The sequence below is a fragment of the Equus przewalskii genome, chromosome 15, assembly GCF_037783145.1.
Source record: "Equus przewalskii isolate Varuska chromosome 15, EquPr2, whole genome shotgun sequence".
NCBI lineage: Eukaryota > Metazoa > Chordata > Mammalia > Perissodactyla > Equidae > Equus > Equus przewalskii.
The window spans coordinates 44764708-44792295 of record NC_091845.1 but is presented as its reverse complement, the minus strand read 5'-3'; the positions used below and the strand labels follow the sequence as shown (position 1 = coordinate 44792295).

General features: G+C 42.4%; 1 long non-coding RNA gene across 2 annotated transcripts; it reads left to right on the top strand.

Moving 5' to 3' along the window:
• Window positions 1-14038: 14038 nt before the first annotated feature.
• LOC139076167 (uncharacterized) lies at window positions 14039-26531 on the top strand. 2 transcript variants are annotated; one of them, XR_011527487.1, is made up of 5 exons: window positions 14039-14146; window positions 18808-19016; window positions 19624-19737; window positions 21973-22056; window positions 22771-26531. It is a non-coding gene; the product is annotated as an uncharacterized lncRNA (long non-coding RNA). The 2 variants fall into 2 exon arrangements; XR_011527486.1 differs by lacking the exon at window positions 14039-14146 and having other exon boundaries at window positions 18518-19016.
• Window positions 26532-27588: the final 1057 nt, after the last annotated feature.

Here is a 27588-nt window from a genome sequence, read left to right as displayed (position 1 = left end):
GAAGGGAATAAATGCAAGAGGAAGGAGAGATCAAGGTATTGTGGGAAGAAGCAGCAGAAATTAAGTTGAGAGGCTGTTAAGGGGGTCAAACCTCCAAGCCTTGTTGCCCAGTGGGGTGCAAACTGCTATGAATTTTGAAATACAAGCCTTTGGTGTTTGTGTGACAAACACTTTCATTTCTCTTCCATCTAGGAATGGTGTGACCGGGCCATACAGTAGGTGTATGTTTAGCTTTTTAAGAAACTGCCAAAGTGTTTTCCAAAAATGGTTATGCCACTTTTCATTCCCACCAACAGTGTATGAGAGTCTTAGTTGCTCCACATCCTCATCAACTCTTGGTGGAGTCAGTAGTTTGTAATTTAAGCTGTTGTAACAAGTGTGTATTGTTATTTCATTATGGTTTTAATTTGCATTTGCCTAATGAGTAATGATGTAGAGGATATTTTCATTTGCTTATTAGTCATTGGTCATAGTATCCTTTTTGGTGGATTGTTTATTCAAATCTCTTGCTCATTTTAAAAACTGGCTTGTTTTCTTATTGAATTTTGAGAGTTCTTTATATGTTCTGGATACAAGTTCAAAATATAGGTAATGTTTATATATTTTCTCCCAGCCTCTGACATGCTTTGTCATTTGTATACCAGTGTCTTTTAAAGAGCAAAAGTTTTAAATTTTAATGAAGTCCAATTTATTAATTCTTTTTAAATTTATAGTTCGTGTTTTTTTGTGTACCATTTAAGAAATGTTTGCCAAATACAAGGTTATTAAGATTTTCTTCTGTGTTTTCTTCTACATGTTTTATGGTGTTAGTTCTTATATTTAAGTCTATAATCCATTTCAAGTTAACTTTTGTATATAGAGTGAAGAGGGGTCAAGATTAATAGTTTTGGATGTAGCTATCCGATTTTTCCAGCACGGTTTGTTGCTATAGCTTTATAATAACTCTTGAAATCAGGTGGTATAAGTCTTCCAATATTATTATTTTTTTTCAAGGTTGTTTTGGATTTTCTTATTCCTTCACATTTCCATATGAATTTTAGAATCAATTTGTCAATTTCTACAAAAACACCTGCTGACATTTTGGTTGACTCTATAGGTAAAATCAGCAGTAATTGACATCTTAAAAATATTGACGATTCTGATCCATGAACATGGTATATCTGTTTGTTTTAATTTTGTAGTTTTTGTGTATGGGTCTTGTGCATTTTTTGTCAAATTTTTCTCTAAATATATCATACATTTAAAAGCCAATGTAAATAATATTTGTTTTTAATTTTCAGTTTCCTCTTTGCTAGCACATAAAAATAAAATTGATTTTTAAATATTGATCAATATCCTGAAATATTGCTAATCGCCCAAGCAAGTCCATCAGGCCCATTCAAATTTCCCTGTCGTGACCATGATTTCTCTTCTCGGCTCTGAGACAAATCAGCTGGGTAAGGAACTGGACCTGACTGGGAGGGGAACAGGCTCAGCCTCCAAGAGGAGGCATATGTGGGCTCTGCTGCTCACTGGTCTAGTTGGGCTCCACCCCTTCACCTAGTATCCAACGGACTAAATAGCCCCACCTCTTGGTCTTGTCTTAGTCTGCCATCTCCTTTCCAGAGAGGTCAGTTGGAGGAACGAGCTGGTTTGGGCACCTTGGTTCAGAATCTGGAGACTGGGAGGAAGACAGGAGCGTCCAGCACTGCCAGGTTTGTCTCATGAGATCTAAAGGAGGAACCACTGAGGTGTGGGGTCTTTCAAGGTTCCTAAGAGAGAACCCGAGGGAGGTTATGGGTTGGCAGATCAGTGTGACAGCTCACTTTTGGCGCAGCGTTCTGTTTTGATTTTTTTTTTTTAACTCGAGGGTGCCGTTTGAGTATTGATCCTTGGTGACCACAACCTATGTTGGCCGAAAAGCTGTGGGGGCCGAACAGAGCCCACAGTGAGCGGGTGTGGTTTAGCCCGAGAAGGACAGGAGGGGCCCGGTTCAGAGCCAGGTCCAGAGCCAGAGTCTGGTGGTTGCTTTGGTCGCCATGAGAGGAGGCTCGGCCAGACGTGGAGCGCCGGCCAGACTTCCATTCCTACCACTTCCAGCTTTCCCGCTACCCTCATTTATTCTTGTGTGAGGTAACATGACAGGGACCAATACCGCCAGCCCCACAAGGATATTACCGCCTGCCTTCTGGGCCAGTCTGGTGGCAGTGGACGCATCCCTTGGCCCCTGCCTCCTTGCTTGCTTCTGGGCTCCAGTAACTCCCAGCCCTTCACTGTTAGGATGCCCAACCCCAGCATCCCCCTTCCTTTTGAGGTGGCCATAAAAAATATCTTGTTAACACTTAATTGGCTAGGCATGGCTTTTAGCCCAGACTAGAAGCTTTTAGTTGTCCATTTAGCAGCCAAAGTATCTAGTACTTTGCAGTTTGGGGTTTTTACTCCAAGATGGAACTTACTGAGTCCACCAAGTGGAAGTCTTAATTAAAGAGTTGGATCCCTAGGATTTGGATTGGCATGATGGAATTTCTTTGACCTAAGGTCTGGTGATAGGTCGCTTCCTTCATGCACACTTAAAATGTATATTTAACATAAGCCTATAGCTTTCTTTCCAATTATTGAAATGATGGTAAAGAATTCTTATTTTTCATATCTATCTGTTCACTCTTTTCACTGCATCCTCTTTTACCCTGTGTCAAAACGTTAAAATTCTGAGGATTCAGACTTGACTGGGTTTTACAATCAGTCTCTGTTAGTGAAGTGACTTGGGTCTGCAACAGACTTGTTATTTAGGACTTATCTCAATGTTTAAGCTTTTTCCATGGCTGGTGTCAGATTCTAGAGTGTTTTGGGTTATTTAGGGGAAACTCTAGGTTTATAATATTCCAGATAACTTACATTGGGCTTTAGTATGTTTAAAGCGTATGGTTTTCAACGGCTCAATCATTTGATCTGACCTTCTTCTGAAGGCCTCTTGTTTGAAGTCTCAATCTCTATGAAATATCTACTGTATGGGACAAATAGGTACAAAGATCCAGCAGCATCTTGATTTAAGAGAAATAGAACACCCATGTTCAAGGATTACCTATTTACTTTGCGTGCAAGGAATCACTACTTGTGTTCATGTTCGATAGAAGCCTTCCGTGAAATTAGATTTACCATGTGAGGATTTGCATTGTGTTTTCTTTTATGTCCTTCAATTCATGCTTTTAACAACTCTTTGTCCTAATTAGAGTCTCTGCCCACAAAAGTGTGTCTAGCATCACCTGAGAACTTTTCCCGTGACCCACATGCCTCGCTTCCCTTACTTTCCTGAAAGACTTTCAAGTCAGAATGCCGTGGACTGGGGAAACCTGCAGAGCTGAGAGTGGGTTCTGGGGTTTTGTCTTGTCTGCTCGTGCATGATGTGTGAGCAGAGGGAGGAGAACTGGGTGTGGCGATAGCAACCATTTTGTCTCAAACCAAACCATTTAAAATGTAAAGCTCTACCGGTGCATACAGTCTTATGCTGGCTGGGAATCTCTGCTCTAACCAAGGATAGCTGTTGTGTTGCAGGAATTGTCTTTAATGAGTGTAATCTGCAGAATCAATCCACTGAAGGGCAAAATCCTGGCTTTCCAGTGATGAACTAGGTAGCTGACACAGAGTGGAATTGGGAAGTAGTTTACTATTATAATACTGTAATATTTGGGACATGCCTTATAACTCGGTATGTAACTTTAACATGACTATTTTTTTTTAACTTACCTTCTCCATACCCTTGCCATAGCTATAAAATTAATGAAGCATCTTAAAATCAATCTATATATCTTAGGAAAAAGTAGTATTAGAGAGTTATCAAAATCTTATTGGTAAACTATCTCCAAATCTTGTTTTGGTTTAGTTCCTTTGAATCATTGACTTTTGAAGTTGTCTAGTCCAACCATCTTATTTCTATACAGGAAAAAGCCAGATGTTGAGAGTTAAGGACTTTTTTAAGGTCTTTCAGTGTTTGCATGCATATGTAATAAGCATTTTCCTATCTCAGGTGTGTAGATTCTGGGGAACTTTATCCACAGTCTGGGGCTCCAATTTTATTCTTGGCTTATAAATCCTCTGTCCATCGACTCCCCCAATTTCCTTTTCTGGCTGCTTTCCTGTGATCCTGTGATTATGGATCTGGGTCCATGGAACCTACAGTTTTCTCAGGCTCCTCCCTGGAATGATCTCTCCTTTGTCTCAGCATTCTGTGTGTGTCTTTATCTTCCTTTTATGAGCAGAGAATCATTCCACCAATATAAACAATGTTAAATGTTAAAATAGAACCTGGGATAGAGGTTCTATGGGAGAGTTGTCAGCAATTCAGTCTTGCTGATGTATCTTTCTCTGCCTTAAGCTCCTGAGAATCATACTTTCATCCATAAGAGGATTAAAGAAGCTAGAAGATGACAGGTTGTGTCCCTTATAGCTAGGCGTCAGGTGAGCTTTGGTTCCTTTGACCTTCTGTCCACTGAAATTTTGAAATAAGTCATTGCAGGTACTTCATTGAAACTGTGTCTGAAGGTGAAGAGGCATCCATCTGTATTCACCAGCAGAGTGACTCTGAGAGGTCTCAGATAAGAGAAGATAGATACAAAGAAGAGGTACACCTGGCAGGAGTGGACAGGATGAAGCCTGGTTGCTGGGTAGTGGCAGCAAGAATTACCCTTAGGATGTGGAAGTACGTGATGGGCAGGCGTAAACTGGTTATATGGAAACCCATTCTGTTATTCTCTTATTAACCCACATTTTATTTTATTTTATTTTATTTTATTTTTTATTAATGTTATGATAGATTACAACCTTGTGAGATTTCAGTTGTACATTTTTGTTAGTCATGTTGTGGGTACACCACTTCCCCCTCCGTACCCTCCCCCCACCCCCCCTTTTCCCCGGTAACCACCGATCAGATCTCCTTCTCAATATACTAATTTCCACCTATGAGTGGAGTCATATAGAGTTCGTCTTTCTCTGACTGACTTATTTCGCTTAACATAATGCCCTCGAGGTCCATCCACGAACCAACATTTTAATATGTTGGCATAACACCAAAAATGTGGGAGTATTCTAACCAACATTTATAGATTTTGTAATTGGTGATTTTGGTATCACAGGGCCAAACTAACAGGCAAAATTGTTTACATCTCCCCTGCGGTCTGGCTTTCATGGGTGTGCAAAAATCATGTTACAAACCCACAACCACAGCCCCCAACATTTGTGTTTTGCTTCCTGCCTAGCAGGAGAATGTCCCCACCAACAACTGTCCATCACTATAGTAATAAAGGCTTTTACCTGTGCTTTCCGCTCCCTCCTTCTGCCTCCTGACTGACCCTGGTGCTTCCCCGTGTGGCCCTGCATGGTGTAGCATGCCCCTTCCTTTCAGGGACTGTGAGTGATAAATTCTTCCTTCAAAAGCAGTTGTCTTCCTGTCTGTCACCTTATCATACCTGATTTAGAAAAATCCTGGGTACATTTTTGACACAGGATGAACCCTACAATGTATAAATTTTTATGTCATGTATTGGTAAATGCCACAAAGGACAATAAAACAGGGGAGGGATATAGAAAGGGATAGAGTGACCAGGGACAGACTCTGATGAGGGGACATTTGAACAAGAGACCAGAGTAAAATAAGGAGCAAAATATGCTGATATTTAGGAGCATCGCATTTCGGACAGAGGGAATAGCAAATACGAAGGGCCTGAGGGAGGAGGGAACATGCTTGGAGTGTATAAATAGGGAGACAATGAGGCAGCAATATTTAGGAGCTGGATGGGTTCAGACTATGGGAGGTGGACTGAATTGTGTCCCCCTAAAATTTATAGTTGAAGCCCCAACCCCCAGTGCCTCCTAATGTGACTGTATTTGGAGACAGGGTCTTTGAGGATATAATTAAGTTAAACTGAGGTTGTTGGGGTGGGCCCTAATCCAGTCTGACTGGTGTCTTTGTAAGACGAGGAGATTAGGACACAGACACCAGGGGTGCACGTGCATAGCGGGCCGGCCATGTGAAGGGGCAGCAAGAGGGTGGCATCTGCAAGCCAAAGAGAGAGGCCCCAGAAGAAACCACCTGCCAGCACCTTATCCTCGACTTCCAGGCTCCAGAACTGTAAGAAAATAAATTTCTGTTAAGCTACCAAGTCTATGGTATTTTGTTACGGCCTAGAGCTAAGGTGTGATGGCAAAACGTTGTTACTGCACCGTTACCATCAGTTGGTCAGTGTAGGTGGCAAGATTGACTTGTGTTGTCCTGGCCCAATGTTGTTTTCTTTAATTTTGCAAATTACTTATGTTTCCAGATAATTTGCAAGCTTCCTGATAATATTAGTGAGCTTACATGTTCTTCATATACCCCGTCACCTGTGATATCCAAGTTATTTAATTTTTTGCTTGATATTTTATTGATTAATAGGAGTCTCACTTAATTTTATCCTAATTCTTTTTCTTTCTTCTTAATTGTCAATCTCCTTACTAATGCATTCAGTATACCTCCTTCCCACCCCACTAGCCCGCCCAACACAATATCCTTTTGACTTTTCCATTCCTTTTTGGTCATCGCAGGCCTCTCCCAATATCAGATTTCCGTTATCAACGTTACCCTTTCGGACCAACCATAATTATCTTGTCTCCTTTGCGTCTTTGGCCCTAAGACCAGATATAGCCCCCTTCCTTTTTGGGTCCCAGGACTTTTCCTTGTCTTTCTTCACTCCCTATACTCTGTGAAACCAATCCGTAAACATTCAAAAACTGTGTATTTACAGGATACAGTTGTATCCTTGATGATCCCGTTTCCTCTCTGACATTGCTAAGAGGTGACAGCTGCATTATATTTCCTCAGGCTGTGAAATCAGGGCTGAATTGAGCTTTTGGCCTCAAAACAAGACATTTCTGAGAAAAGTAAATCCCATGCCGTGGCTTCAGAGGAACATCTAAGAGACCTTCCCCAGGGACCTAGTTTTCAAGTCACTTATGATTCTGAAAGCAAGATTGAGAGGCATTCAGGAAATCTCATAAGGGATGGAATGAATAAAAATAAGAGAGATTCAGCAAAGAAGGGAGTAAATAATGAGAAAACTCCTACAGAAAATAGATGCTGTCCCTATAAGAAATCAGAAAAAAAATGTAGGTGTCAGTTCTTATCATGAAACACATTTGCAATTTCCAGGTGAAGAGCTATCCTATAAGTGTGATGTGTGTGACAGACATTTCAATTGCAGTTCAGAGTTTTTTAACACCTAGAACCCACACTGGAGAAAAGCCCTGTGAGTGTAAGGAATGTGGCAAAACCTTTAGCTTCAACTCAGCAGCAGCAAGTCCACGCTGGAGAGAAACCTTGCAGATGCAAGGACTGCAGCAAGGCCTTTAGTCAGAAAATTACTTTTATTGGACATCAGAGGACATACACTGGAGAAAAACCCTATGCATGTAAAAAATGTGGTAAAGCTTTTAGTCTGAACTCGCGGCTCGTTTACCACCAAGCACTGCACACCAGGGAAATACCCTGCCTTTATAAGAAGTGTGGAAAAGTTTTCACTTGGAACTCACGTCTCCTCCAGCACCAGAAAATTCATTCTGGAGAGAAAGCTTATCAATGTTAAGGCTGCAGCAAGACCTTCGAGCAGAAAGTCAGCTTACCTCAACATCAATGGATTCACCCTTAAGTGAAACCCCATGAGTGCGAAGAGTGTGGGAAAGGCTTCCACAGAGTTCAGGACTGAAGCAGCACCAGAGGCTCCACGTTAGAGCAAAACATCTATGAATATAAGGAACATGGGAAGATCTTCATTTGGAACTCAAATTTTATTCGCCATTGGAGAATTCATCCTGGAGAGAAAATTTTAAACGTAATTGTTGCTCTATGTGTCCTCCAAGTGCAAGTTAGCAGGCTCTCCCCTTCTTGGCCTGACTATCCCAATCCAGCTGTACCTCCCGCCGCCTCCCCAGGGTGCTCACTCTGCGCCAGCCAGCCCTCTCTGCTCACTGTCTGCGGTAAGTACCGTTTCAGTTTCTACCTCGGAGCCTTTGCTTTTCCTGCTCCCGCTTCTCTTCCCCTTTGTTTGATCCTATCTAGCCTTAAGACCTTTGGAAGCTACCACTTTGATGCTACCTCTCTCACTATAGCCTCCTTTGTCTCTGTGTTCTCTCTCTCTCTTTTTTTTGTGAGGAAGATTGGCCCTGAGCTAACATCTGTTGCCAATCGTCCTCTATTTTATGTGGGACACTGCCACAGTGTGGCTTGACAAGTGGTGCTAGGTGCGTGCCTGGGATCCGAACCTGTGACCCCTGGGCCACTAAAGCAGAGCACGTGAACTTAACTACTACACCACTGGACTGGCCCCTTCGTCTCTGTTTTCTTAAAGACAGCCTTATTCTGTTTACAATTAACTCATGTGCTGGGTATTTTGTTATTGTTTTTGTTGTTTTGTGTTTTTATTCTTTGTTTTCCCTCTGATTAACTCAATATTATTTCCAGCTCTGCAGTTGTAAGCTTCTCCAGAGCAGGATAGGTCAGGAAAGTGGAATGTCCCCAGAGGAGATGAATGTATGGAATTCAGTCGAGGCTTGTATCAGTCTGCATTTAATCAGGAGGCAGAAACCAACGGTGATCTAAGCAGGGGACATTTAATATAAAGAATTATTAAGCTATGCTGGAAGAATAGCCCCTAAGATGTAAGAGAACTCTGTGTGGTACCCCAGGGCTAATGGAGAGTAGCTGAAGGACACACTTGAATGGAGGCCTCTCCCAAGGACGGGGTTCAGACCTTGCTGGAGAAGGCGTAGTTGTGGCCCACTGGATGGCAGAGAAATGTGCTGATGTGCTCAGGCCAGAGCTGGTTTATAGTTGCTGGGCAAGCGGGAAGCAACCCTCTGGGACACAGGCAATCCCTAGCCGGTAAACAGGTACACAGATGGCATCACTGTGGGACTTGTATTCACATTGGGAGAGTCACCAGAGACAACTCTGGGCTGGAGGTGTTTATTGGAGATTGGCGTGCTTATTAAGGAGTGCGTGGATAGGATTTAGTGCATTAGAGGTAGTTATGATCACCAGGCAAATAAGTAAAGGAGAAGATGGCCAGCTAGACTCCCTAAAATTTATATTAAGTTTTTTATTTAAAGATTTTAAAAATTTTTTTCCTTTTTCTCCCCAAAGCCCCCCAGTACATAGTTGTATATTCTTAGTTGTGAGTCCTTCTAGTTGTGGCACGTGGGACGCCGCCTCAGTGTGGCCTGATGAGCAGTGCCATGTCCGCGCCCAGGATTCGAACCAACGAGACACTGGGCCGCCTGCAGCGGAGCGCGCCAACTTAACCGCTCAGCCCTGGGGCTGACCCCTATTAATAAGTTTTTTAAAGGAAAATATTTGCCATTGATGTGTGTCATTAGATGAGTGTTTACCTTTCAGGTTTACTTGTGTATGACGTGTGGCTTAGCCTTCAGAGATTTTTCACATAGTATGAATTTTCTGAGATCTCAATGTGAAAAGTTATCACAGTATCGCGCAAGCAAATTATAAAGGCCAAACGTACCTAAAATCTCACTCCCAAGAGATCATACTTTCATTTTTGTATGTCCACTTTTAGTTTTTGTCTCATATACATATAATATACATATAATCATATACATATAATCTTAATTATGACAAAATATTTATTTTTTTAAAGACTATTATCTTAGGCAACTCCCTTCGCCCCCGTTCTGTATGATTCTCATGATTAGTGCTTGTCAGTGAGTAGATGTATCCTCATTATCGATTCCCTTCATCAAATGGTAAATTAATTAAGGACAGTGCCTTTGTCTTAAATAGTCTTTCTTCTTTTGTTTTAAATTCAAGGCATCCATCACAGTGTCCAGCACACTATAGGCAGTAACTTCTTGTTATTTGAAATTATTTGATGGACATTTAGGACAATTCTTGTTGTTAGCTGTTAATATTGCTATAATCACCTTGGTGATTATAGCTCTTTTCCTTCTTTTGAATTCTTTCCTTGGGATAAAGGAGTGTCAGAATGAGAATACAAACCCAGGGGTATGAACGTTTTTGTTTTTGAAACAGGTCACCAAATGGCCTTTTTGGAAGTTTGTACCAATTTATTCTGTTCCCAGCAATGTAGCGAGTTTGCATTTGCTTGCAACCAGCAGTGGATATTATAAATTTTTTAGAGATTGTTAATTTAATAAGTGCAAAATGGAACCGCAATTGTTTTTTACGTTTCTTTAATATAAATTGTGTTTGAATATTTTTTCATGTTAGATTACCAATTCTACTTCTTATCGTGTCAGTAGTCAATATCATGTGCCTTTTTAACCTGCTGAGTTTTGAGTATTTTTAAAAAGAATGTAAGATCTTTCAGAAGATAAATGTCATCCACATAGGAAATCAGAGAAAAATATTGACATCGATGGGGCTGTCTCTCCTTGGAAATGTCTTTCCTTAGATTTTAGGTAAGTTATTTCCCCTGAGATTTCAGCTGTCTGATGTGTTCAAGGAAAAATTTCAGATTATCTAGCTATTTTTTGTTGTATGAGTGGGGCCATTCTCTTCAGTTTTCTACATCTTGAGACAAGGTGGATTTCTTGGTTTTTTATTTTTCAAAGTGGACCACACTTAATTTTTAAAAAATCGCTTAACAACTGTTTGTGGATATTCAGTAGCAACCAATGCAATGTGATGATTTTTGAGAAAGGAGGCACATAGCATGAATCTTACACTCACCCAGACTTTCTCCCTGGGAATATTGACCTAGTTGTGGCACAGAGAGTTAGAGCCTTTCTCAGTGTGTGGAGGAGGTGGAGATCAGACCGTCTGTATGTTTTTTTTACATATTGTATTAATATTGAGAAATGTGTAGAAAGAGCACCAAATAGTGGAGTGTGTGACATTACTGGTTGGGTGACCAGAGCCGTTTTCAGGGCTACCATGTATGGTTGGGATAATTGTGCCTTGACATGGGTAACTGGCCTAAGAGGCAAGCGGGGAATTGGAATCCTGCCCTTGTTCCGTTTGCCATGTCCTGAACCTGTGAGATTGTGTCTGTTTAGGAGCTACTCTTTCACAACAGGCCCCAAAGTGCCATATGGGCTATTCTGGCCATTCCTTGCACCTTTCTCTGTTGTCTTCTTACACTATAGAGTGTGGAAAAGCTAAGTATTCACTTTTCCAGTCTATCTTGCATCTTACCTTGCAATGGTGGTGGTATTGACTGTTGCTCATCTCCTAGTCTCCATTCTCTTCTACTTCCATAGAAATTGCTAAATTTCCCAGTACCACCACTGGACCAAGGAAAACAGGGTCCCACCCCAGGGCATGCAGGGAGTCCTATATTTTGATTTCCTCCCTCTACATTTTTATTTTTTGCGGAAGATCAGTCCTGAGCTAACATCTGCTGCCAATCCTCCTCTTTTTGCTGAGGAAGACCGGCCCTGAGCTAACATCCATGCCCATCTTCCTCTACTTTATATGTGGGACACCTACCACAGCATGGCTTGCCAAGCGGTACCATGTCTGCACCTGGGATCCTGGCTGGCGAATCCTGGGCCGCTGAAGTGGAACATGCAAACCTAACCACTGCACCACCGGGCCGGCCCCTCTCTACGTTTTTTAAGTCATCTACTGTTGCCTAGGAGTGGCTGGGTCCAATAGTGCTGTCAAATGGGTGGTTCCAAGAATAGATTGTGACCTCTGTGGGCCCTGGGCTCCATTTCTCCCTTTTGGGGCACTCTCTGATCTTTCACTCGGTGTGAGGAGTTGACCAGGTGTCCTGAGGAGCTCCAGAATGCACACCAATAGGGTTGTCCCAGGGCCTTGTGGCTGCGCCTGAGTTCTAGGACACTGGCCAGCATGTTTTTTCTTTCATAGGATCACACGAGACTGGGCTATCAGAATGATGCCGACAGTGATTTTGGGTGCTGATAGTGACTCATTCATGTCACGCACAGGTTGAATTCAGGGCTCTGGGCCACTCTGGGTCCACTGCCAACCCTTGGGTGTGAGCTGCGTTTGTGGATCCTTGTGTCAGCTCTTGTTCATCTGTGTCCCTACTGCCATGCTGCCTATGGTCTACAACACCCAAGCACAATGGAGGTAGCAGCAAATGTCCTTTATTTTGTGCATTGCCCAGTGTTGTCATCCAAGGTGGTCACTCTATCCCCTCCGCAGGCTCTGGCACAATATGTCGGGCAGTTCTCTGGGGGTAGCTACACCTGTCTCCTCTGAGGTCTTTCAACAGGCTTTCCAATAGATGTCTTCTCTTCCCTCTGATTGATGTAGTGATGCCATGCAGTCTGGGTTAGGCTTAAGCTGTGCTGATCAAGAAAAAGACAAGGCCACGAGATGGCACTATTGTACAACAAACTTTATTGGGCAGCCCCTGCACCGGTATGAGAGGGAAAGTCCCTTAGAGAAAGAACTCACCCAGCAGGGGAAGAAGGCAAGGGAATTCCTGGGGGAGAGAGGAATTAGAAAGGGGGCTTAGTGGTCTAGGCAGTGTCGCTCAGCAGCAAGGTGGGAGTCTCCGCGTAAGAGAGCTTTGAAGGGCAGCAGTGGTTTGGGGTCTTTTATGGCCACAGCGTTTGTCTTACCTATGGCCAGCAGACATTAGGTGCAGTTTCATGGGTTATACAAAGCAGGCAAGCTCTAAGTGATTAAAAATATGCTCATATGGGTTATATTTAAAGCAACTGGATGTGTAAGAATTTGTAAAATGTATAAAAATGGTATTTAAATATGTGCAGCCTTAAAGCTTGCTATAAATTCCTTATGTTTATAGCTTATTGCCCAATTACAACTGAATATTCAAATTCAATGATATTCAAATTGCATTAATTCTATGTTAGGGACAGTGATGTTTTGGTGAAACTAAATTGCTGTTCTAAAATGAATATTATACTAACTACTGTGGTATAGGTTCTTTTGATTTTGCCTTGGGACGCCTACCCAACCATATAGCTTGTGATGACTCAGTTTTTTCTGAGGAGGGAATGAGATCCTAACCCCTGCTCTCTCATATTTAGAGGTCTTTTGGGGGTGATCATAGGAGCTCCTATAAAGGTCCCAGGTTATGCAGACCACTGAGGACTTGAGATAAAATTATCTTGAAAAGATGTGACCTAGGACACATAAGGGCCTCGTGGATCCTAGAGAAGTGTTGGCCTCAGTAGGATATGGCTGAGGGCTGGATGCTTCTCTGGACCCAGCTTTCTTGGCAATGTGGGAAACAGTGGTTAAGGATGATTGTGCGATAAAAAGAGTTGTAAACTTTGAGTCCCATGTGGGGCATCACAGCGGTCCGGGAAGGATCCAGACAAATGACGACATCCAGCGGTGGTGGACAAGTGATGTTCTCGGAACCAGTCAGGACAGTCTGAGAAAGGTATGCAGGACTGTGTGTAGGCTTCTACCTGAGGACTGGACTCACTTCTTCCTGCTCCTGACCCTTTCTCACTCATTCAGGGTAGCTGTCTCTACGCAGGACCAAAAAGCACCACCTTTTTGACATCCCGAGGGTCTTCTGGTTATACAATAAGATTGCTCCTCTATTCCTGACTTTCATCCATTCAGCAACTGTTTTGGAGGCTCCTCAGTGCTGAGATTCCCACCCCGTCCAGGCCAGCCCCTCAGCCCTTTTCAGGTCTCCCGCCAGGTCCCTGATTGCTCTCCTAGGCCCTGAAGGGAGGGACCCACTGCTAAATGGGAACTCCACTGGACAGGGGCTGGACCTGTCTCCGGTCTCCAAGGAAAAGGATGACCTCCGCGGGCTCCGCTGCTCATTGGCCCGGATGGGCCCCGCCACTTCACCAAATACCCAATGAAATGGATGCCCCGTTTCTTGCTCCCGCCTTAGGCTCCGCCTCCTTTCGACTCAGAAACCGGTGGCTCGGGGAAAGACAGGGACCGCATCTCGCCCCCTGTCTCTTTTCCTCAGCCTTGTCTCGCGGGAACTAGAAAGGAGGAACCACCGAGTTGTGGGGTCCTCCAAGATTACTAGAGAGAAGCTCAGGGAAGGTATGGGTTGGTAAGTCAGTGTGATGACGTACTTCCGGCTCAGCCAGTGTTGTTTTGAAGGCGTGAGGCTTTGGTTTGTGAGGCCTGGCGAAGCGTCCGCCAAGTCTCTGTTCTCTGGCGAGCTGCAGAGGCCGGCTAGAGCCCACGGTGAGCGGGTCTGGCTTAGCCTGAGAAAGACGGGAAGGACCCGGGGGAGACGGGCGCGGCTACTGCTGCTTTTGGGGTCCTCATCCCAACTCCCGGGCTCCCCTCGATCGCGTCGAGAGGAGGCGCTGGCAGGCCCAGGACGCTGGCCGCAGCTTCTTGCACCCTGGTTTCTCGTCCCCAGGACAACCTAGTGCCTATTCAGATTCGAGTACTGACACAAATTCGAGTGTTGACACCGAGGTCCTCAACAACTTTTAACTATCTGCGCTCCAGTACTTGCTATCAAGAGAGAACACGCCCCTCAGTCACTCCATCCCCCTTTTACCCCGGCTGCGACGACCCCAGCCCTCCCCTTGGCCTGTGTACCATTAACACTTTTTGTCCCTTTTCAGGTGGCCTCAGGAAATCGGTCTATGATCACTATTCACTTCACTCGCCTGGCCTGGTGTAGACCCAGTCTGGAAGCTTATTCCTATCCGTAGAGCGATCAAAGTTTTGAGAGTACTAAAATGGTTGTTTATTTCCCGCAGGATGGAGGCTTCTTAGTCCACAAATTGGAGAACGTGGAGTCCTGGATTTGGGTTGGCCTATGTGAATGTTTAATCTAAGAATCTCCTGATGAGTCATACCCATCAAGCACCTTATATGTGTCCAGTGTTTAGCATATAATTTCCTATGCACAGTATTGGAGATATGGAGAGATTGGTTGACATAGTTCTCTACACGTCCTTTGTTTCACTCTTCTCATTCCGTTCTCTTAACTTTTACTCACTGTCATAACGTAATTGTTAAGGTTTGACATCAATCAGGTTATACCTTTGGTCCCAGCCATTAGTGGAGTGTGTTGGGTTGTAATTTGTTCTCCATCCAGACTTGTTACTTCTGCTTCACCTCCAGAGCTGTGCTAGGAAAGTAGGAAGGGGTGATTGTGTTTTGTAGGGTGGCCTCTGCTCCTGTTCTACTTCCAGATGAGTTGCTTTTCACAGATTGTCAGTTGTGCAGATCAGACCTTTTTGCTTAAGTCCGTTTGTTTAATATGTCAATATTATTAAGTATCCACTTTAAAGGACATTTATGATGAAGATATGATGACAGTATGATTTAAGAGAATTAGAGTACACAACTACAAGGGGTACCTCTTTACTCAGTATGAATCACTGCTTTTGTTACTCTTGGACAGAAGCTGTCTATGAATTTAGCAACATTACTTGTATAGGTTTGCGTTGTGTTTTTTTTTTTTAAAGTTCTTCTGTTTACACTTGTAACTACGCTTTTTCCTTATTGGAATCCCTGTAACTGCCAAGATGTGGTTTTTAGCTTCTGACAGCTCTGTTTCTCTGACAGCCTCAGCTTCCTCTACCAAACTGGATGGCTTTCTGGATTCACTAAGGAGGGTTAATGGAGGAAAGGGCAGTGTACTGACTATATGAAGTCTTTTGTCAGATGCTCTTGCAGTACCCTGAGACTTAACAGCAAACTGCTGATATGGAGTTGAATTGGAAGTTGTGGTTTTTTTTTTTTTTTTTTTAAAGATTGGCACCTAAGCTAACAAATGTTGTCAATCTTTTTTTTTTTTCTGCTTTTTCTCCCCAAATCCCCCCAGTACATAGTTGTATATTTTAGTTGTAGGTGCCTCTAGTTGCGGTATGTGGGATGCTGCCTCAGTGTGGCCTGATGAGCGGTGCCATGTCCACGCCCAGGATCTGAACCAGTGAAACCCTGGGCCACCGAAGCGGAGTGTGCGAACTTAACCACTCGGCCACGAGGCTGGCTGGCCTCTAGAAGTTGGGTTTTTGTTTTGTTTTGTTGTTTTTTGGGGAAGATTAGCCCTGAGCTAACTGCTGCCAGTCCTCCTCTTTTTGCTGAGGAAGACTGGCCCTGAGCTATCATCCATGTCCATCTTCCTCTACTTTATATGTGGGACACCTACCACCGCATGGCGTGCCAAGCAGTGCCATGTCCACACCCAGGATCCGAACCGGCGAACCCCTGGCTGTCAAAGCAGAACGTGTGCACTTAACTGCTGTGCCCCTGGGCCAGCTCCTGGAAGTTGTTTTTAAGGTCTACAAGTATGTGCACTTTTGTGCTTATTAAATATCTTGGATCTAACTGATAACAGTGCTTTGTGTTTCAGGTGTTGCCTTTAATGCATAAACTTTGCTGATTCACTCTGTTGAATGAGCTAGTTAACTGACTTAGAAAGGGAGTTGGAACTAGTTTAGAAATGAAATTGCTTTGCTTCCCCTATACTATAATATTTAGAACTTGGAGTATTTGAGACATGTCATAAATTTGATGGATAGTTTAATATGATACTGTTTTTCATCTCACCACCTGTGCCCAACACTGTTATAAAATTGAGTGAACATCTTATAATCAATCTGTCTATTTAGAGGGAAAAATATTGGTAGGGAGACATCAAGATATTCTTAATAAGCTATTTTCAAATTGTTTTGACTTTTATTACTTGCATAATGGACCTGTCCTATCCTAATATCTTTGGTAATATAAAAGGGAAAACAGACGCTGAGGTGCTACAGTGTTTGATGGATTTCTCGTACACAACTCATTCCTACCTGTCTTGTGTGGATTCCAGGGATCTTAACAGGAGCACCGGCTTTCTTTTCAGCCCATAACATTCTATGCACCAGCTTCCTTTTCTGTTCTCTTTCCTATGTCTTCTCTGGATTACCGAAAATTATAGTTTTGTCAGTCCACCTTCTCATCTGTTTGCTGAACTAGTCAGCTGCACACTGTACATAGGAAACTATATGCTAAATATATTCTTGAGATGATTTCTGTTTCTTTTTTGCATTTCCTTCTATGCCTGCTACCTCACCTCTGTGAGATGAGAATTGAAACTGACCCAAGGCAATAACTGATGAGTAGTAGTTCATATAGCCTCAAAACAGGATGAGCCAGATGTTGTGTGCAGGAGTTATGGTCAGTAGAGTCATTATCACTAATGCTTCTTTCTTTCCCTTCGGCTCCTGAGACTTTTACCTTTCTCCAAGATGGGAATAAAGGAGGTCAGATGATGACAGCAGTGTACTTAGCAGCCAGGCCCCAGTGAGCTTGGTTTCCTCTGCCTCTGCACATATGCATGTGTGCATATACATATATGTGCATATATAAAAGTATACGTGCATATGTAGATATACATTTGTATAAATTGTATATTCATATAGAAACATTTATAAATATGCATATATAAAAATATATGTTTACTTTCTCATTGAGGTATAACATTTACAACACAAATCTGAACTGTATAGCTCACTTTTTAGAGACATATACACCTGTATGCCCATCACACATGTTAAGACATAGAACATTATCAGTACCTCAGAAGTCTCCCTTGTGCGCCATCCCAAGCAGTCCACCCCAAAGTTGACCTCTATCACCATAGATTAGTTTTATTTGTTCTTGAACTTGATATAAATGGAATCATTCAATATGCACTCTTTTGTGTCTGCCTTCTTTTGCTCAACATTATGTCTGTGAACTTCGCCCATGTTGGTGCACACAGCAGTAGTTTGTTCTTTTTCATTGCTGCATAGGTTTCTGTTATATGATTAGGCCACATTTTATTCAGTCTACTGTGGATGGGCGTTTTGATTATTTCCAGTTTTTGACTACTATGAATAGGAATGTAGTGAAGATTCTTGTATATGCCTTTTGGTGGACATGTGCTCATTTCTCTTGGGTATATCTTTAGGAGTCAGATTGCTAGGTCATAGGGTATATATTTGCTGCCCAACAATTTTCCAACCATTGGAAATAATTGTTCCAGTTTATACTTTTACCAGCAGTATATGAGAGTTCCAGTTGCTCCACATCCTTGCCAACATTTGTTGTCATTCATTCTTGATATCTCATTGGGATTTTTAAATTTCCTTTTCCCCAATAATGATGTGGAGCACCATTTCATATGTTTATTGGCTACATGGATATCCTCTTATGTGAAGTCCCATTCAGATAGTTTCCCCATTTTTTTTTATTACATTGTGTGTTGCTTTTTCTACAAATTGTAGTTCTTTATTATGGATATGAGTCCTTTGTCAGATATGTGTATTTTGAAATATCTTCTCCCAGTCTGTGGCTTGCTTTTTCACTCTCTTAATGATGTCCTTTGATAAACAGATTTTTCTCTAGCCAACCCCAAGTAAGCAGTATTTTCCTATGCCTCTCTAATCTCGCTACCTCTCCATGGGGGTGAGGAGTCATTAACAAATTCGAGAGGTTTGTGCCTGGAGCAGTTAGTGGGCAAGGAGATAAGAATGAGGGAAGAACTGGGATGAAAGCAGAACTAGGAAATGGCAGTAATAGGAGCAGCCTAAATAATCACGCAAATATATTACTAAGTGGGGAGGGGCTTAGAGCTAAGGTGGCAGCCGTATCCAGTTATATGTTCATTCTCTTTTATATATATGCTTTCATGCTCAGGCCCAAGCCCAGCTCCTATACTGTAGTCTATTGGGAGGTCATATATGTTTGGAAGCTCAGAGTGGAGATGTACTTGGTTCTCACTGGGCAAGTATGCTGAACTCTGACTGGCTGTTTGCCTTTAGTTTGTGTCCTCTTCCTCCACACCTTGCAAATTTCACACAAGAACCTCTCAGGCACATGAGAGACCCATTACTAAATATGAATCATTGTAGGTGTCCTTCCCAGCCTCTCACTGACAGTTTTGACCATCATCAGAGTCTTGAGGCCTGGGAGAGCAGGAACTGATCGTTTCAGGAATCAGTGACTTTTGAGGACGTGGCTGTGTACTGCACTGAGAAGGAATGGACCAGCCTGCTGCCTGCTCAGAGGGCCTTGTACAGGGATGTGATGCTGGAGAACCATAGAGCTGTGGCCTTCCTAGGTAAGGCCTCTCTGTTGCTGGTCTCTGCCTGGGCCCTCAGAGGTTAAAGGGCTCTCTTATAACTATTAGCTGGCCCAAATGGCAGTGTCAGGAGTTGCCAGGTTTGGAGAGCCCTGGCATCTATTTGACTTCCAAGAAGGCTTCCCTTCTTTTTCCATCATAAAAGCTCCCCTCTCTCCCTTCCTGCCTTAGTGGTGATTCTCTGGGTACAGCAGGGCTTGAATTATATCTTGATGCCCTTACGCTAGTACTGAACCTCCAGATTATCTAGAGAGAGCTCAGCCCCTTGGTCTCCCTGTGGGAGTTGCTCCTCGGAGCTCTGTGTCTGTTTCCCCACAGTGGTAATTTCCCATCCTCTAACAAAGAAGGTAAGATATTCTATTCCTCTTTAAGTAGAAATTTGCCTCCCAGAGTGTTTCAAGCTTCCTTGAGAGCACTGTCCTAAGGCTTCTTCCCAGGACCCCTCCTTGTACCTCTTTAGAGTACCTCTTGCTCAGTCCATCCAGGAGTCACTCTCCTTAGCTCTGGCTCTTCTTGTAGCCACAGGCTGAGATTGACCCCTGTGACTCTGCTCATCATTGTGTTGTGTTTTCTTCCCTTCAAGCAGCATCACTCACTTCCAAACCAGCTCTGATCTCTTAACTGGAGCAAGGGAAAGAGCCCTGTTTTACTCAGTCACAGGGAACCCTAAGCAGAAGGAGCAGGAGAGCAGGCCGTACAGGTGAGTGTACCAACCTAACCACTGGGCCAACAGGGCTGGCCCTCTCGTATCCTTTTTTTAAACAGCTTTATTGAGGTATAATTCACAAACTAAACAATTCACATTTAAAGTGTACAGTTCACTGGTATTTAATATATTCACAGAGTTGTGCAAGCATTACCACAGTCTACTTTTAGAATATTTTTGTCACACAAAAAGAAACCCCATATCCGTTAGCCGTCACTCTTCATCCTGCCTTCTCCCACACTATCAGTTTTAGGCAAACACTTATTTACTTTCTGTTTCTATAGATTTGCCTATTGTGGATATTTGGTATTAATGTTATCATGCAATACGTGGTCTTTTGCAACTACCTTTCACTTAACGTGAATATACCTCAAAGAAAGTGATATTTTTAGTAGGCCGTTGGAGGCCTTGCCTCCTCTCCTCTCCTGTGTTCTCACGTCATATCGTGCTTCAGGGGGAAAGCTGTTAGCACTGCATTTCAAAGGCAGAGTTCTTAAGAGCACAGACCTGGGAGCCAGAGTGCTGGTTATTAGCTATGTGACTTTGTTTCAGTTTTCTCATCTATAAAATGGGGACAGTAATGGTATCTCCCTCCTCTGTCCATTAAGTCAGTAATCCACGTACTGGCACATAGTGCCTGCTCAGTACTTATTAGCTATTGCCGTTGCTCATGTTAATTCCCAGCCTGTTCTGTCTGCTTTCCTTGTAAATGGGCTTCACTTCTTCTCATCTTCTGTCTCCCTGGTTTGTCCTCAGCCCCTGGTGGGGTTTCTGTTTTCCAGACCTGCTGATGCTTTCAGCTAGAGCAAGGGCAAGAGGCTTGGGGCTTGGGGCTTAAGGGTCGTTGGATCAGACATGCTGTGAGGGGCATCCGAGGTGGTGAGTGCTGGGACGCTGGTTACTTGCCTCCTCCTACCACACGCAGTCTTTGCTGTGAGAGAACTTCTATTATCATATTTCTGTGAGACTTGTCACAGGAGAAAGGATCCTCTAGGAACTCACAGATTGATCATCAATTCAGTGGGATTACACCTTGTTGTCTCTTTATGTTGTCAGTTGTTCTTGGTGAAGTAAATCTGAGTCCATTCTCGTTTTTAAATGGTGGTATGTATACATCTCACCTGAGACCTTGTTAAAATGCTTAACAAAGGCTCAGCTCTGTCCAGTCTGTAGCCCAGGAATCTGCATGTTTAACAGAGCATTCTAAGGGATTCTGATGCAGATGAATATGACCACATTTTGGGAAATACCGACCTGTAGTCGGTCTGGCATGGCAAAGACTTGCATTATGATTCATGGGCTATTTGGGGTGGTGGCTTAGATCCATGTTCTCCTAATCCAGTACTATGTTCTCTAACTATTTTATGTGTATTACTTATATTTCCCCAATAAGTTACAAGCTTCCTCATAGCAGGAATAATCTCATTTATCCCATAATATTTTATACAAAGTTACTTGATATTTTTTGTTTTTCCACTTGATTGATTAATGGATTCTCTCCTAACTTTATTCCTCCCGATTCTTTCTCCATTCCTTCCCTGCCCTCTCTAAACCCTCTATTTCACTTTCCCTTCACTTTCTGTTCTTAGGCGTTTTACACTATCACTCATTCATTTAGTACCCACAACTTTCCCTTATTGACTTCCTGTCCTCTTAGCTACCTTTTCATCTTGAACTCTTTTTGGACCCCTAAACCCTTATAAAATTTTCTCTTCCCTCTTAGGATTCAGAACTTTTCCTTGCCTTGTCTCACTCCTTATGTGCTCTACAGGCATTTTATCAACATATGAAAGCCATGTACTAATAGGATGTGTTAATCACGCTTGATGATTAATTCAGGCAAACTATGGCCTGTAGGCAAAATCTGTCCTGCCGCCTCTCTTTTCTCGTATGGCCCATGAGAGAAGAATGGTTGAATTTTTTTAGTGGATGGAAGAAGTCAAAAGAAGAATACTATTTTGTAATATATGAAAATTTTATGAAACTCAAATTTCAGTGTCTATAAATAACAACGTTTTTATGGGAACATAGTCACATTTGTTCCTTTACATATTGTCTGTGCTACTTTCACGCTACAACAGTAGAGTTACAATAGAGACGATATGACCTAAAGAGCCTAAACTATTTGCCAGATAGCCCTTTACAGAAAAAGTTTGGTAATGCCTCATCCAGTTCCCTCTGGCATTGCTGAGAGGTGGTATTTTCATGAATTTCTTCTTCTCTTATTAGGTGGAAAAACCTGGGCTGAGAAAGAGTGTTTGACTTCAAAGCAAATAATTTCTGATAAACACAAATCCTGTGGCATGGGATCAGGTGAATATCTGAGGGAGGGAGCTGATTTTCAAGATACCTGCGAGTCAGAGGGCAAGTTAGATAGGCATAGAGGAGATTGCGTAAGGCATAGAATGAATAAAAGTGAGAGAAATTCTGTGAAGGAGATAGTTAATAATGAGAAACTTGCTATAGCAAACAGAAGCCATCCACAAAAGAAATCAGAAAAAAATGTTAGTGTGTGTTCTCAGCGTGAAACACATCTGCAAGTTCCAGGTGTACAGATTTCCTGTAAATCTGATGTGTGGGACAAACATTGCAGTCATAATTCAGACTTTTTCCAGCATCGGAGAAACCACACTGGAGAAAGGCCATATCAACATAGGGAGTGTGTCAGTCTTTAGCCTTTTAGTTCCACTTTTGTTCATCACCAAAGGATCCACAGTGGAAAGCAACCCTATGTGTGCAAGGAGTGTGGCAAGACATTCGGGGGCAACTCCCATTACACAGCCCACTGATGAATTCACACTGGAGAGAAGCCCTATCAGTGTAAGGAGTGTGGTAAAGCCTTTAGCTTCAACTCCAGTTTTATACGTCACTGAAGGATCCACACTGTGGAGCCACCTTACACATGCAAAGAGTGTGGCAAGGCTTTTAGGGCCAGCTCCCACTGCACTAAACACCAACGAATCCACACTGGGGAGAGGCTCCATGAGTGTAAGGAGTGTAACAAAACCTTTGTTTTCAAATCCACAGTTTCATCATCGGAGAGTGCATATGGTGGGGAGAGACCGTTTAAATGCAAGGACTGTGCTAAGACCTTTGGTGAGAAAAATACCTTTTTTCGGCATCAGAGAATTCATACAGGTGAGAAACCGTATTTATGTAAGAAGTGTGGCAAAGCTTTCCGTGTGAACTCACAGCTCATTCACCACCAATTGCTACATACTGGAGAGAGACCCTACCGATGTAGAGTGTGGGAAAAGCTTCACTCGGAACTCAAACCTTGTCCAGCATCAGAAAATTCACTCTGGGAAGAAAGCCTATCAGTATAAAGAATGTGGAAGGCCTTCAGGCAGAAAGGCAATTTAAATCAACGTCAGCAAATCCACTCTTGCAAGACAGATTTCCAAGAAAGCTCAAGATTGGAGCAGCACCAGAGACTCCATGATAGAGAAGGACACTGAGAACGTAAGGATTGTGGGAAAATCTTTATTCAGAATGCAAGTTTGTTCACCATCAGAGTATTCACTCAGGGAACAAACTTTTAAATGAAATTGTTGGTTCATGTATCTCCCAAGTGCAGGTTATTCGGCTCCCTCCCTACTTGGCCTGGCCACACCAATCCTGCCCTTCACCTCACCTCTCCCCAGAGGGCTCCCTCTGCTCCAGCCAGTACTTTCTCCCTGCTCTCTGCATCGCACACTCTCTCACTTCCTACCTCACAGCGGTTGCTCTTTCATCTCCCTCAGATGCCCTCCCCTCTTCTCTCCCCTTTTCTTTGATCTTTCCTGGACTTAAATAGGCCCTTTGAAGTTTGCAACTTTGATACTGCCTTTTGCACCGTCTTACATACACCCTCCTCCACCTTGAATTGTTACCTTTTCTAGATGACCACATTATACTTGCTACTCAGTTATATGCTGGGGGTTTTTTCCTCCTGTAGTAGACTCAGATTTTTATTTTTAACTGTTGTAGCCAACTTGTCACTTCTCAAGGACAGGAGTCCCCTGACTAGATGAAAAAAGTCAGGAAATTTGGATATATTTCCATTGTAAGTGAATGTGTAGCATGACCATTTGAATGTCAATACAGGAATGGTAGAAATGAGCAATTTCACTCAGCCCAGGAAGGGAGAGATTTTTACAGAAACTGACGATATTGCTGTAAGAAACGGACCTTGTAGGAGGCTATAAACTAGTAGTAAGTGGGAACTATTCCTTGGCTGTGCTTCTTCAAGGGGTGATTTCATCAGGACTGCCCTGTACAACTGGGTATTAGCCACTGGACTCATTTGCCATTTCACAGAAGACTGGTCTATTAAACAAAAAGTCAATTTGTTATTTTTCCATATGGTACGTATTTTCTGGGTCCAAAGGATTATTTGCTGTCTAGTTTCCATCTATCTGTCTCTCTCTCTTTGTAAGTAGGTGGCATCAACAACTCTGCCTGCCATTGGCAGCCTTGAGTATCCTTGTGGAGTATAGTGCATAACAGGCAAAGGGGAGGTGGGAGGGCAGGTATGGAGGATGTCCGGAACAAAGTGCTGGCATGGCCTGCCCTTTCCTACTGAGACCCATAAGATGTTTTGATGCCTCCTTTATGTGAGCAGCACATCTTTTATGGAGAACAGGGCTGTCCAGGAAGTCCTCTTCTTAACAATAATAGAAATAACCATAGTTCCACTACCATTAATTGAGCACTTACCATGGACCATGCGCTATGTTATGGACTTTACATGCTTTATTTCAATCCTATAATAGGTCTGAGGGGTAAGGGGTTATTATTGTCACCATCTTTCAGATGAATACATTGGGGTTTATTGAGAGGTCAGAATTCAAACCCAGGGAGTGTGACTCCAGGACTCACACATGTGATCATGGTTGCCCCACTTCCTTTATTCATCTACCCCTGTTGGGACTTTGTGTCCCAAGCCAGGATCTTTGAAGTCAGGCATCCCAAGTGTCTCTTCCCTACCCGCCCTGCACCACTGAAACACCTCCCACAATCCGGCTCCCACAAATGAAGCCTGTGGAAGGGCCAGTCACAGCCTCTGTCTACCTTCCCACACTCAGGACTGGTAGCAGCTGCAGATCTTGCTCCAGGGGCTTTCTGGTGAGGAATCAGACACTTACAGAAAATAATGGGAGTAAGAGAGGGGTTGGGGAAAGCAGCTGCAGCCTTGAGCACAGCCTGGGGATGCGAAAGAAGGTTAGAGAGAACCGTGTTGGTTGGAAACAGATGGTACGTAAATGAATGTATTTGGGAGGATCTGATTGTGTATATAGCAGAACCAACTGTTGAGAGAGTCAAATGTGCCGAGGAGTTGATAACCACTTGGACTTGCTAAAAATTGAATTAATTTTAAGCAACACACTAGTATCTCAGTTTCATTTGATTATGAGACTGGTACTAAGTAGCCTACGTAATTCAGTTTGTTTATGTATTGAATATTATCACAGGACAATGAAAAAGTTATCTCACTCTTGTACAAATAAATTATGACTATTTTAAGTAAAATTTAAAGAAAAATGTACCTCCCAATTCCACTGCCCCAGTAGATCCCCATTTTTATTTCTCTGTGTTCATTGTTATCCCTTGTCCGTACGTGTATATATAATTGAACCATAACAGATAAAATGTTATGGCTTTGCCTTTCTTCCATTTTTCTTGTCTTAAGCATTTTCCCTCTTTCCCAGTTCTGTATAGTCTGCATAATTACTGTTTGTCACTGAGTGGATGTACCCTTCTTTAATTTCCCTCATCAAGTTGTGAAGTTTTTTGGGGTAGAGACTAAGTCTCAATCATTTTTTCCCCTCTAGCATCCATCCAGTAGGTGGTATTTCATTTTTATTGAAGTTCATTGATGGGCATTAGAAAATTTCTATTTTTGAGCTCTTGTAAATGATGTTACTGTCAACAATGCCATAAATATAGTTTTCCCCCCTTATTTTGAATCATTTCCTTGGAATAAATTCCTAGGATTGAGATTAACCAAACCCCAGGGTATAATCATTTTTACGTTTTAAAAGCATGCTGCCATATTGCCTTCTTAAAAGACTGTACTGATTTACTTTGCTACCAGAAATGTATGATACAGTATTTGATTTCAATCTTATCAGCAGTAGATATTATAACTTAAAAGATATTTTTAATTTAATTGGTATAAAATACTACTTGTTTGCTTCTATTTATATTTCTTTACTATAATTATTAAAGTTGAATGTTTTTCTATGTTAGTTTGCTAATTGTAAATCCTATGTGAAAAATTTGTCTTTTGTATCATGTGCCTTTTAATCCACTGAGTTTTTAATGTTTTGCTTAAGAATTTGAGATTTTAATGCAGTATATAAACACTCATTGTGTCGACCTCCAGAGAAGTGATACTTACTCATGTCTGCTTTATGCTATATTTAAAAACTGTAGTTCAATTTAAAAGCACCTAACCCGCTAGAGTTTATTTTGGAATGCCTAAAGTTACTCCCATTTCAGCAGATAAATATTCTTAGTCCCATTGATTTACGATGGCCCCATAATTGTATGTTTAAATTCTAACATATAATAGGTTTGATTTCCAGGCTTTCTGTTGTGCTCCATTAATCAATTAATCATCAAATCTTTTTTTCCTCCCCAGCAGTATGTCACACTATTCGTTATTGATTTTTTGGAGACTAAGTTCTGATTTCCTTTCATTGAGTCTGTTTCAATTATATTTGTTTCAAAAGTCTGTGTATGTTTCTGAATGTTTAAAATATATCATATTTGAAAAATAAAGGATAATAATAAATACCGTGTAACCATCACGTAGATTTTTTAAAAATGCTAATCTTGAGTGCACCCATTCTTTTTCCACATGTATTTTTCATGATTATATGGAAGCCATCGCATCTTAACATTTAAAAAGTGAGAGGGAAGATTGTGTAACAGGATGACTGTGAACTATTATTGCAAAGCTCCCTTTCTCCCTATCCCACTGGCTGACTTCTCCTTCAACTCACTTCTTGGTGAAACCAGGAGTTGAGGTGTTTGATTACTGTGGATATAGACCTCCACTGTGAACAGAACACAAAGTTCCTGACTCACAATTATGAAGATTAAAGAACAGCTTGCCAGTTGTGATGCCAAAATAATTGGGGAAAATTTGTGACTCAGAAAAACTAGTTTCTCACCTCTTCCAAACAGAAGTAAGTTTATATAGAGGGTTTTGAGAAAATGATCCCTACTACCTCTACCATTCCCTGAGTGATTCAGGGAAGAAGTGGGGTTGGAGGCAAGAGAATCCTGTGAGGTACTTCTGTTTCTCATCTCTGAAGTTTGCTAATCATGAGCATCAAAATCAACAGGTACCTTCTATGCTGTTACCAGGATGTGGGGCAGAGTGGCAGGAAAGACCATCTCCTTTCCCTGCCATGACTCAGCCATGACTTAGTGTTTCTGTTGAGTAGAGTTTGGCATGGGTGTTCCCAGTAGGCATGAAGTAGGCTATTGAAATGGGAGCCCAAAGTGGTTTGGCAGACCTAAAGACTTCCCTTTGGCAAGAGGAATCCATCAGTAGAGATGTCAGGGTAGACTGTTTAGTGAGGACAAGTGGCTATGCCTCATTTGGATTTCCTAATCCAAGAGGCTGCTCAGACCTAATTGGGCACCTGTATCTAGTGTGCCACCCCATGATAGACTCAGCATTGGAGGCCATCCATGCCAAGAGAACCAACTGCCCGACCAGCAACTGGAAGAGAGGAGAAGCCCTGAAATGGAGACTCTGAGCTGGAGAGTTATTGAGATAATACCTGAAACACTGTCTTGACAGGACCATGTTACTGGATTGGACTTTAATAAAGTCTTTGCTCCAGGTAG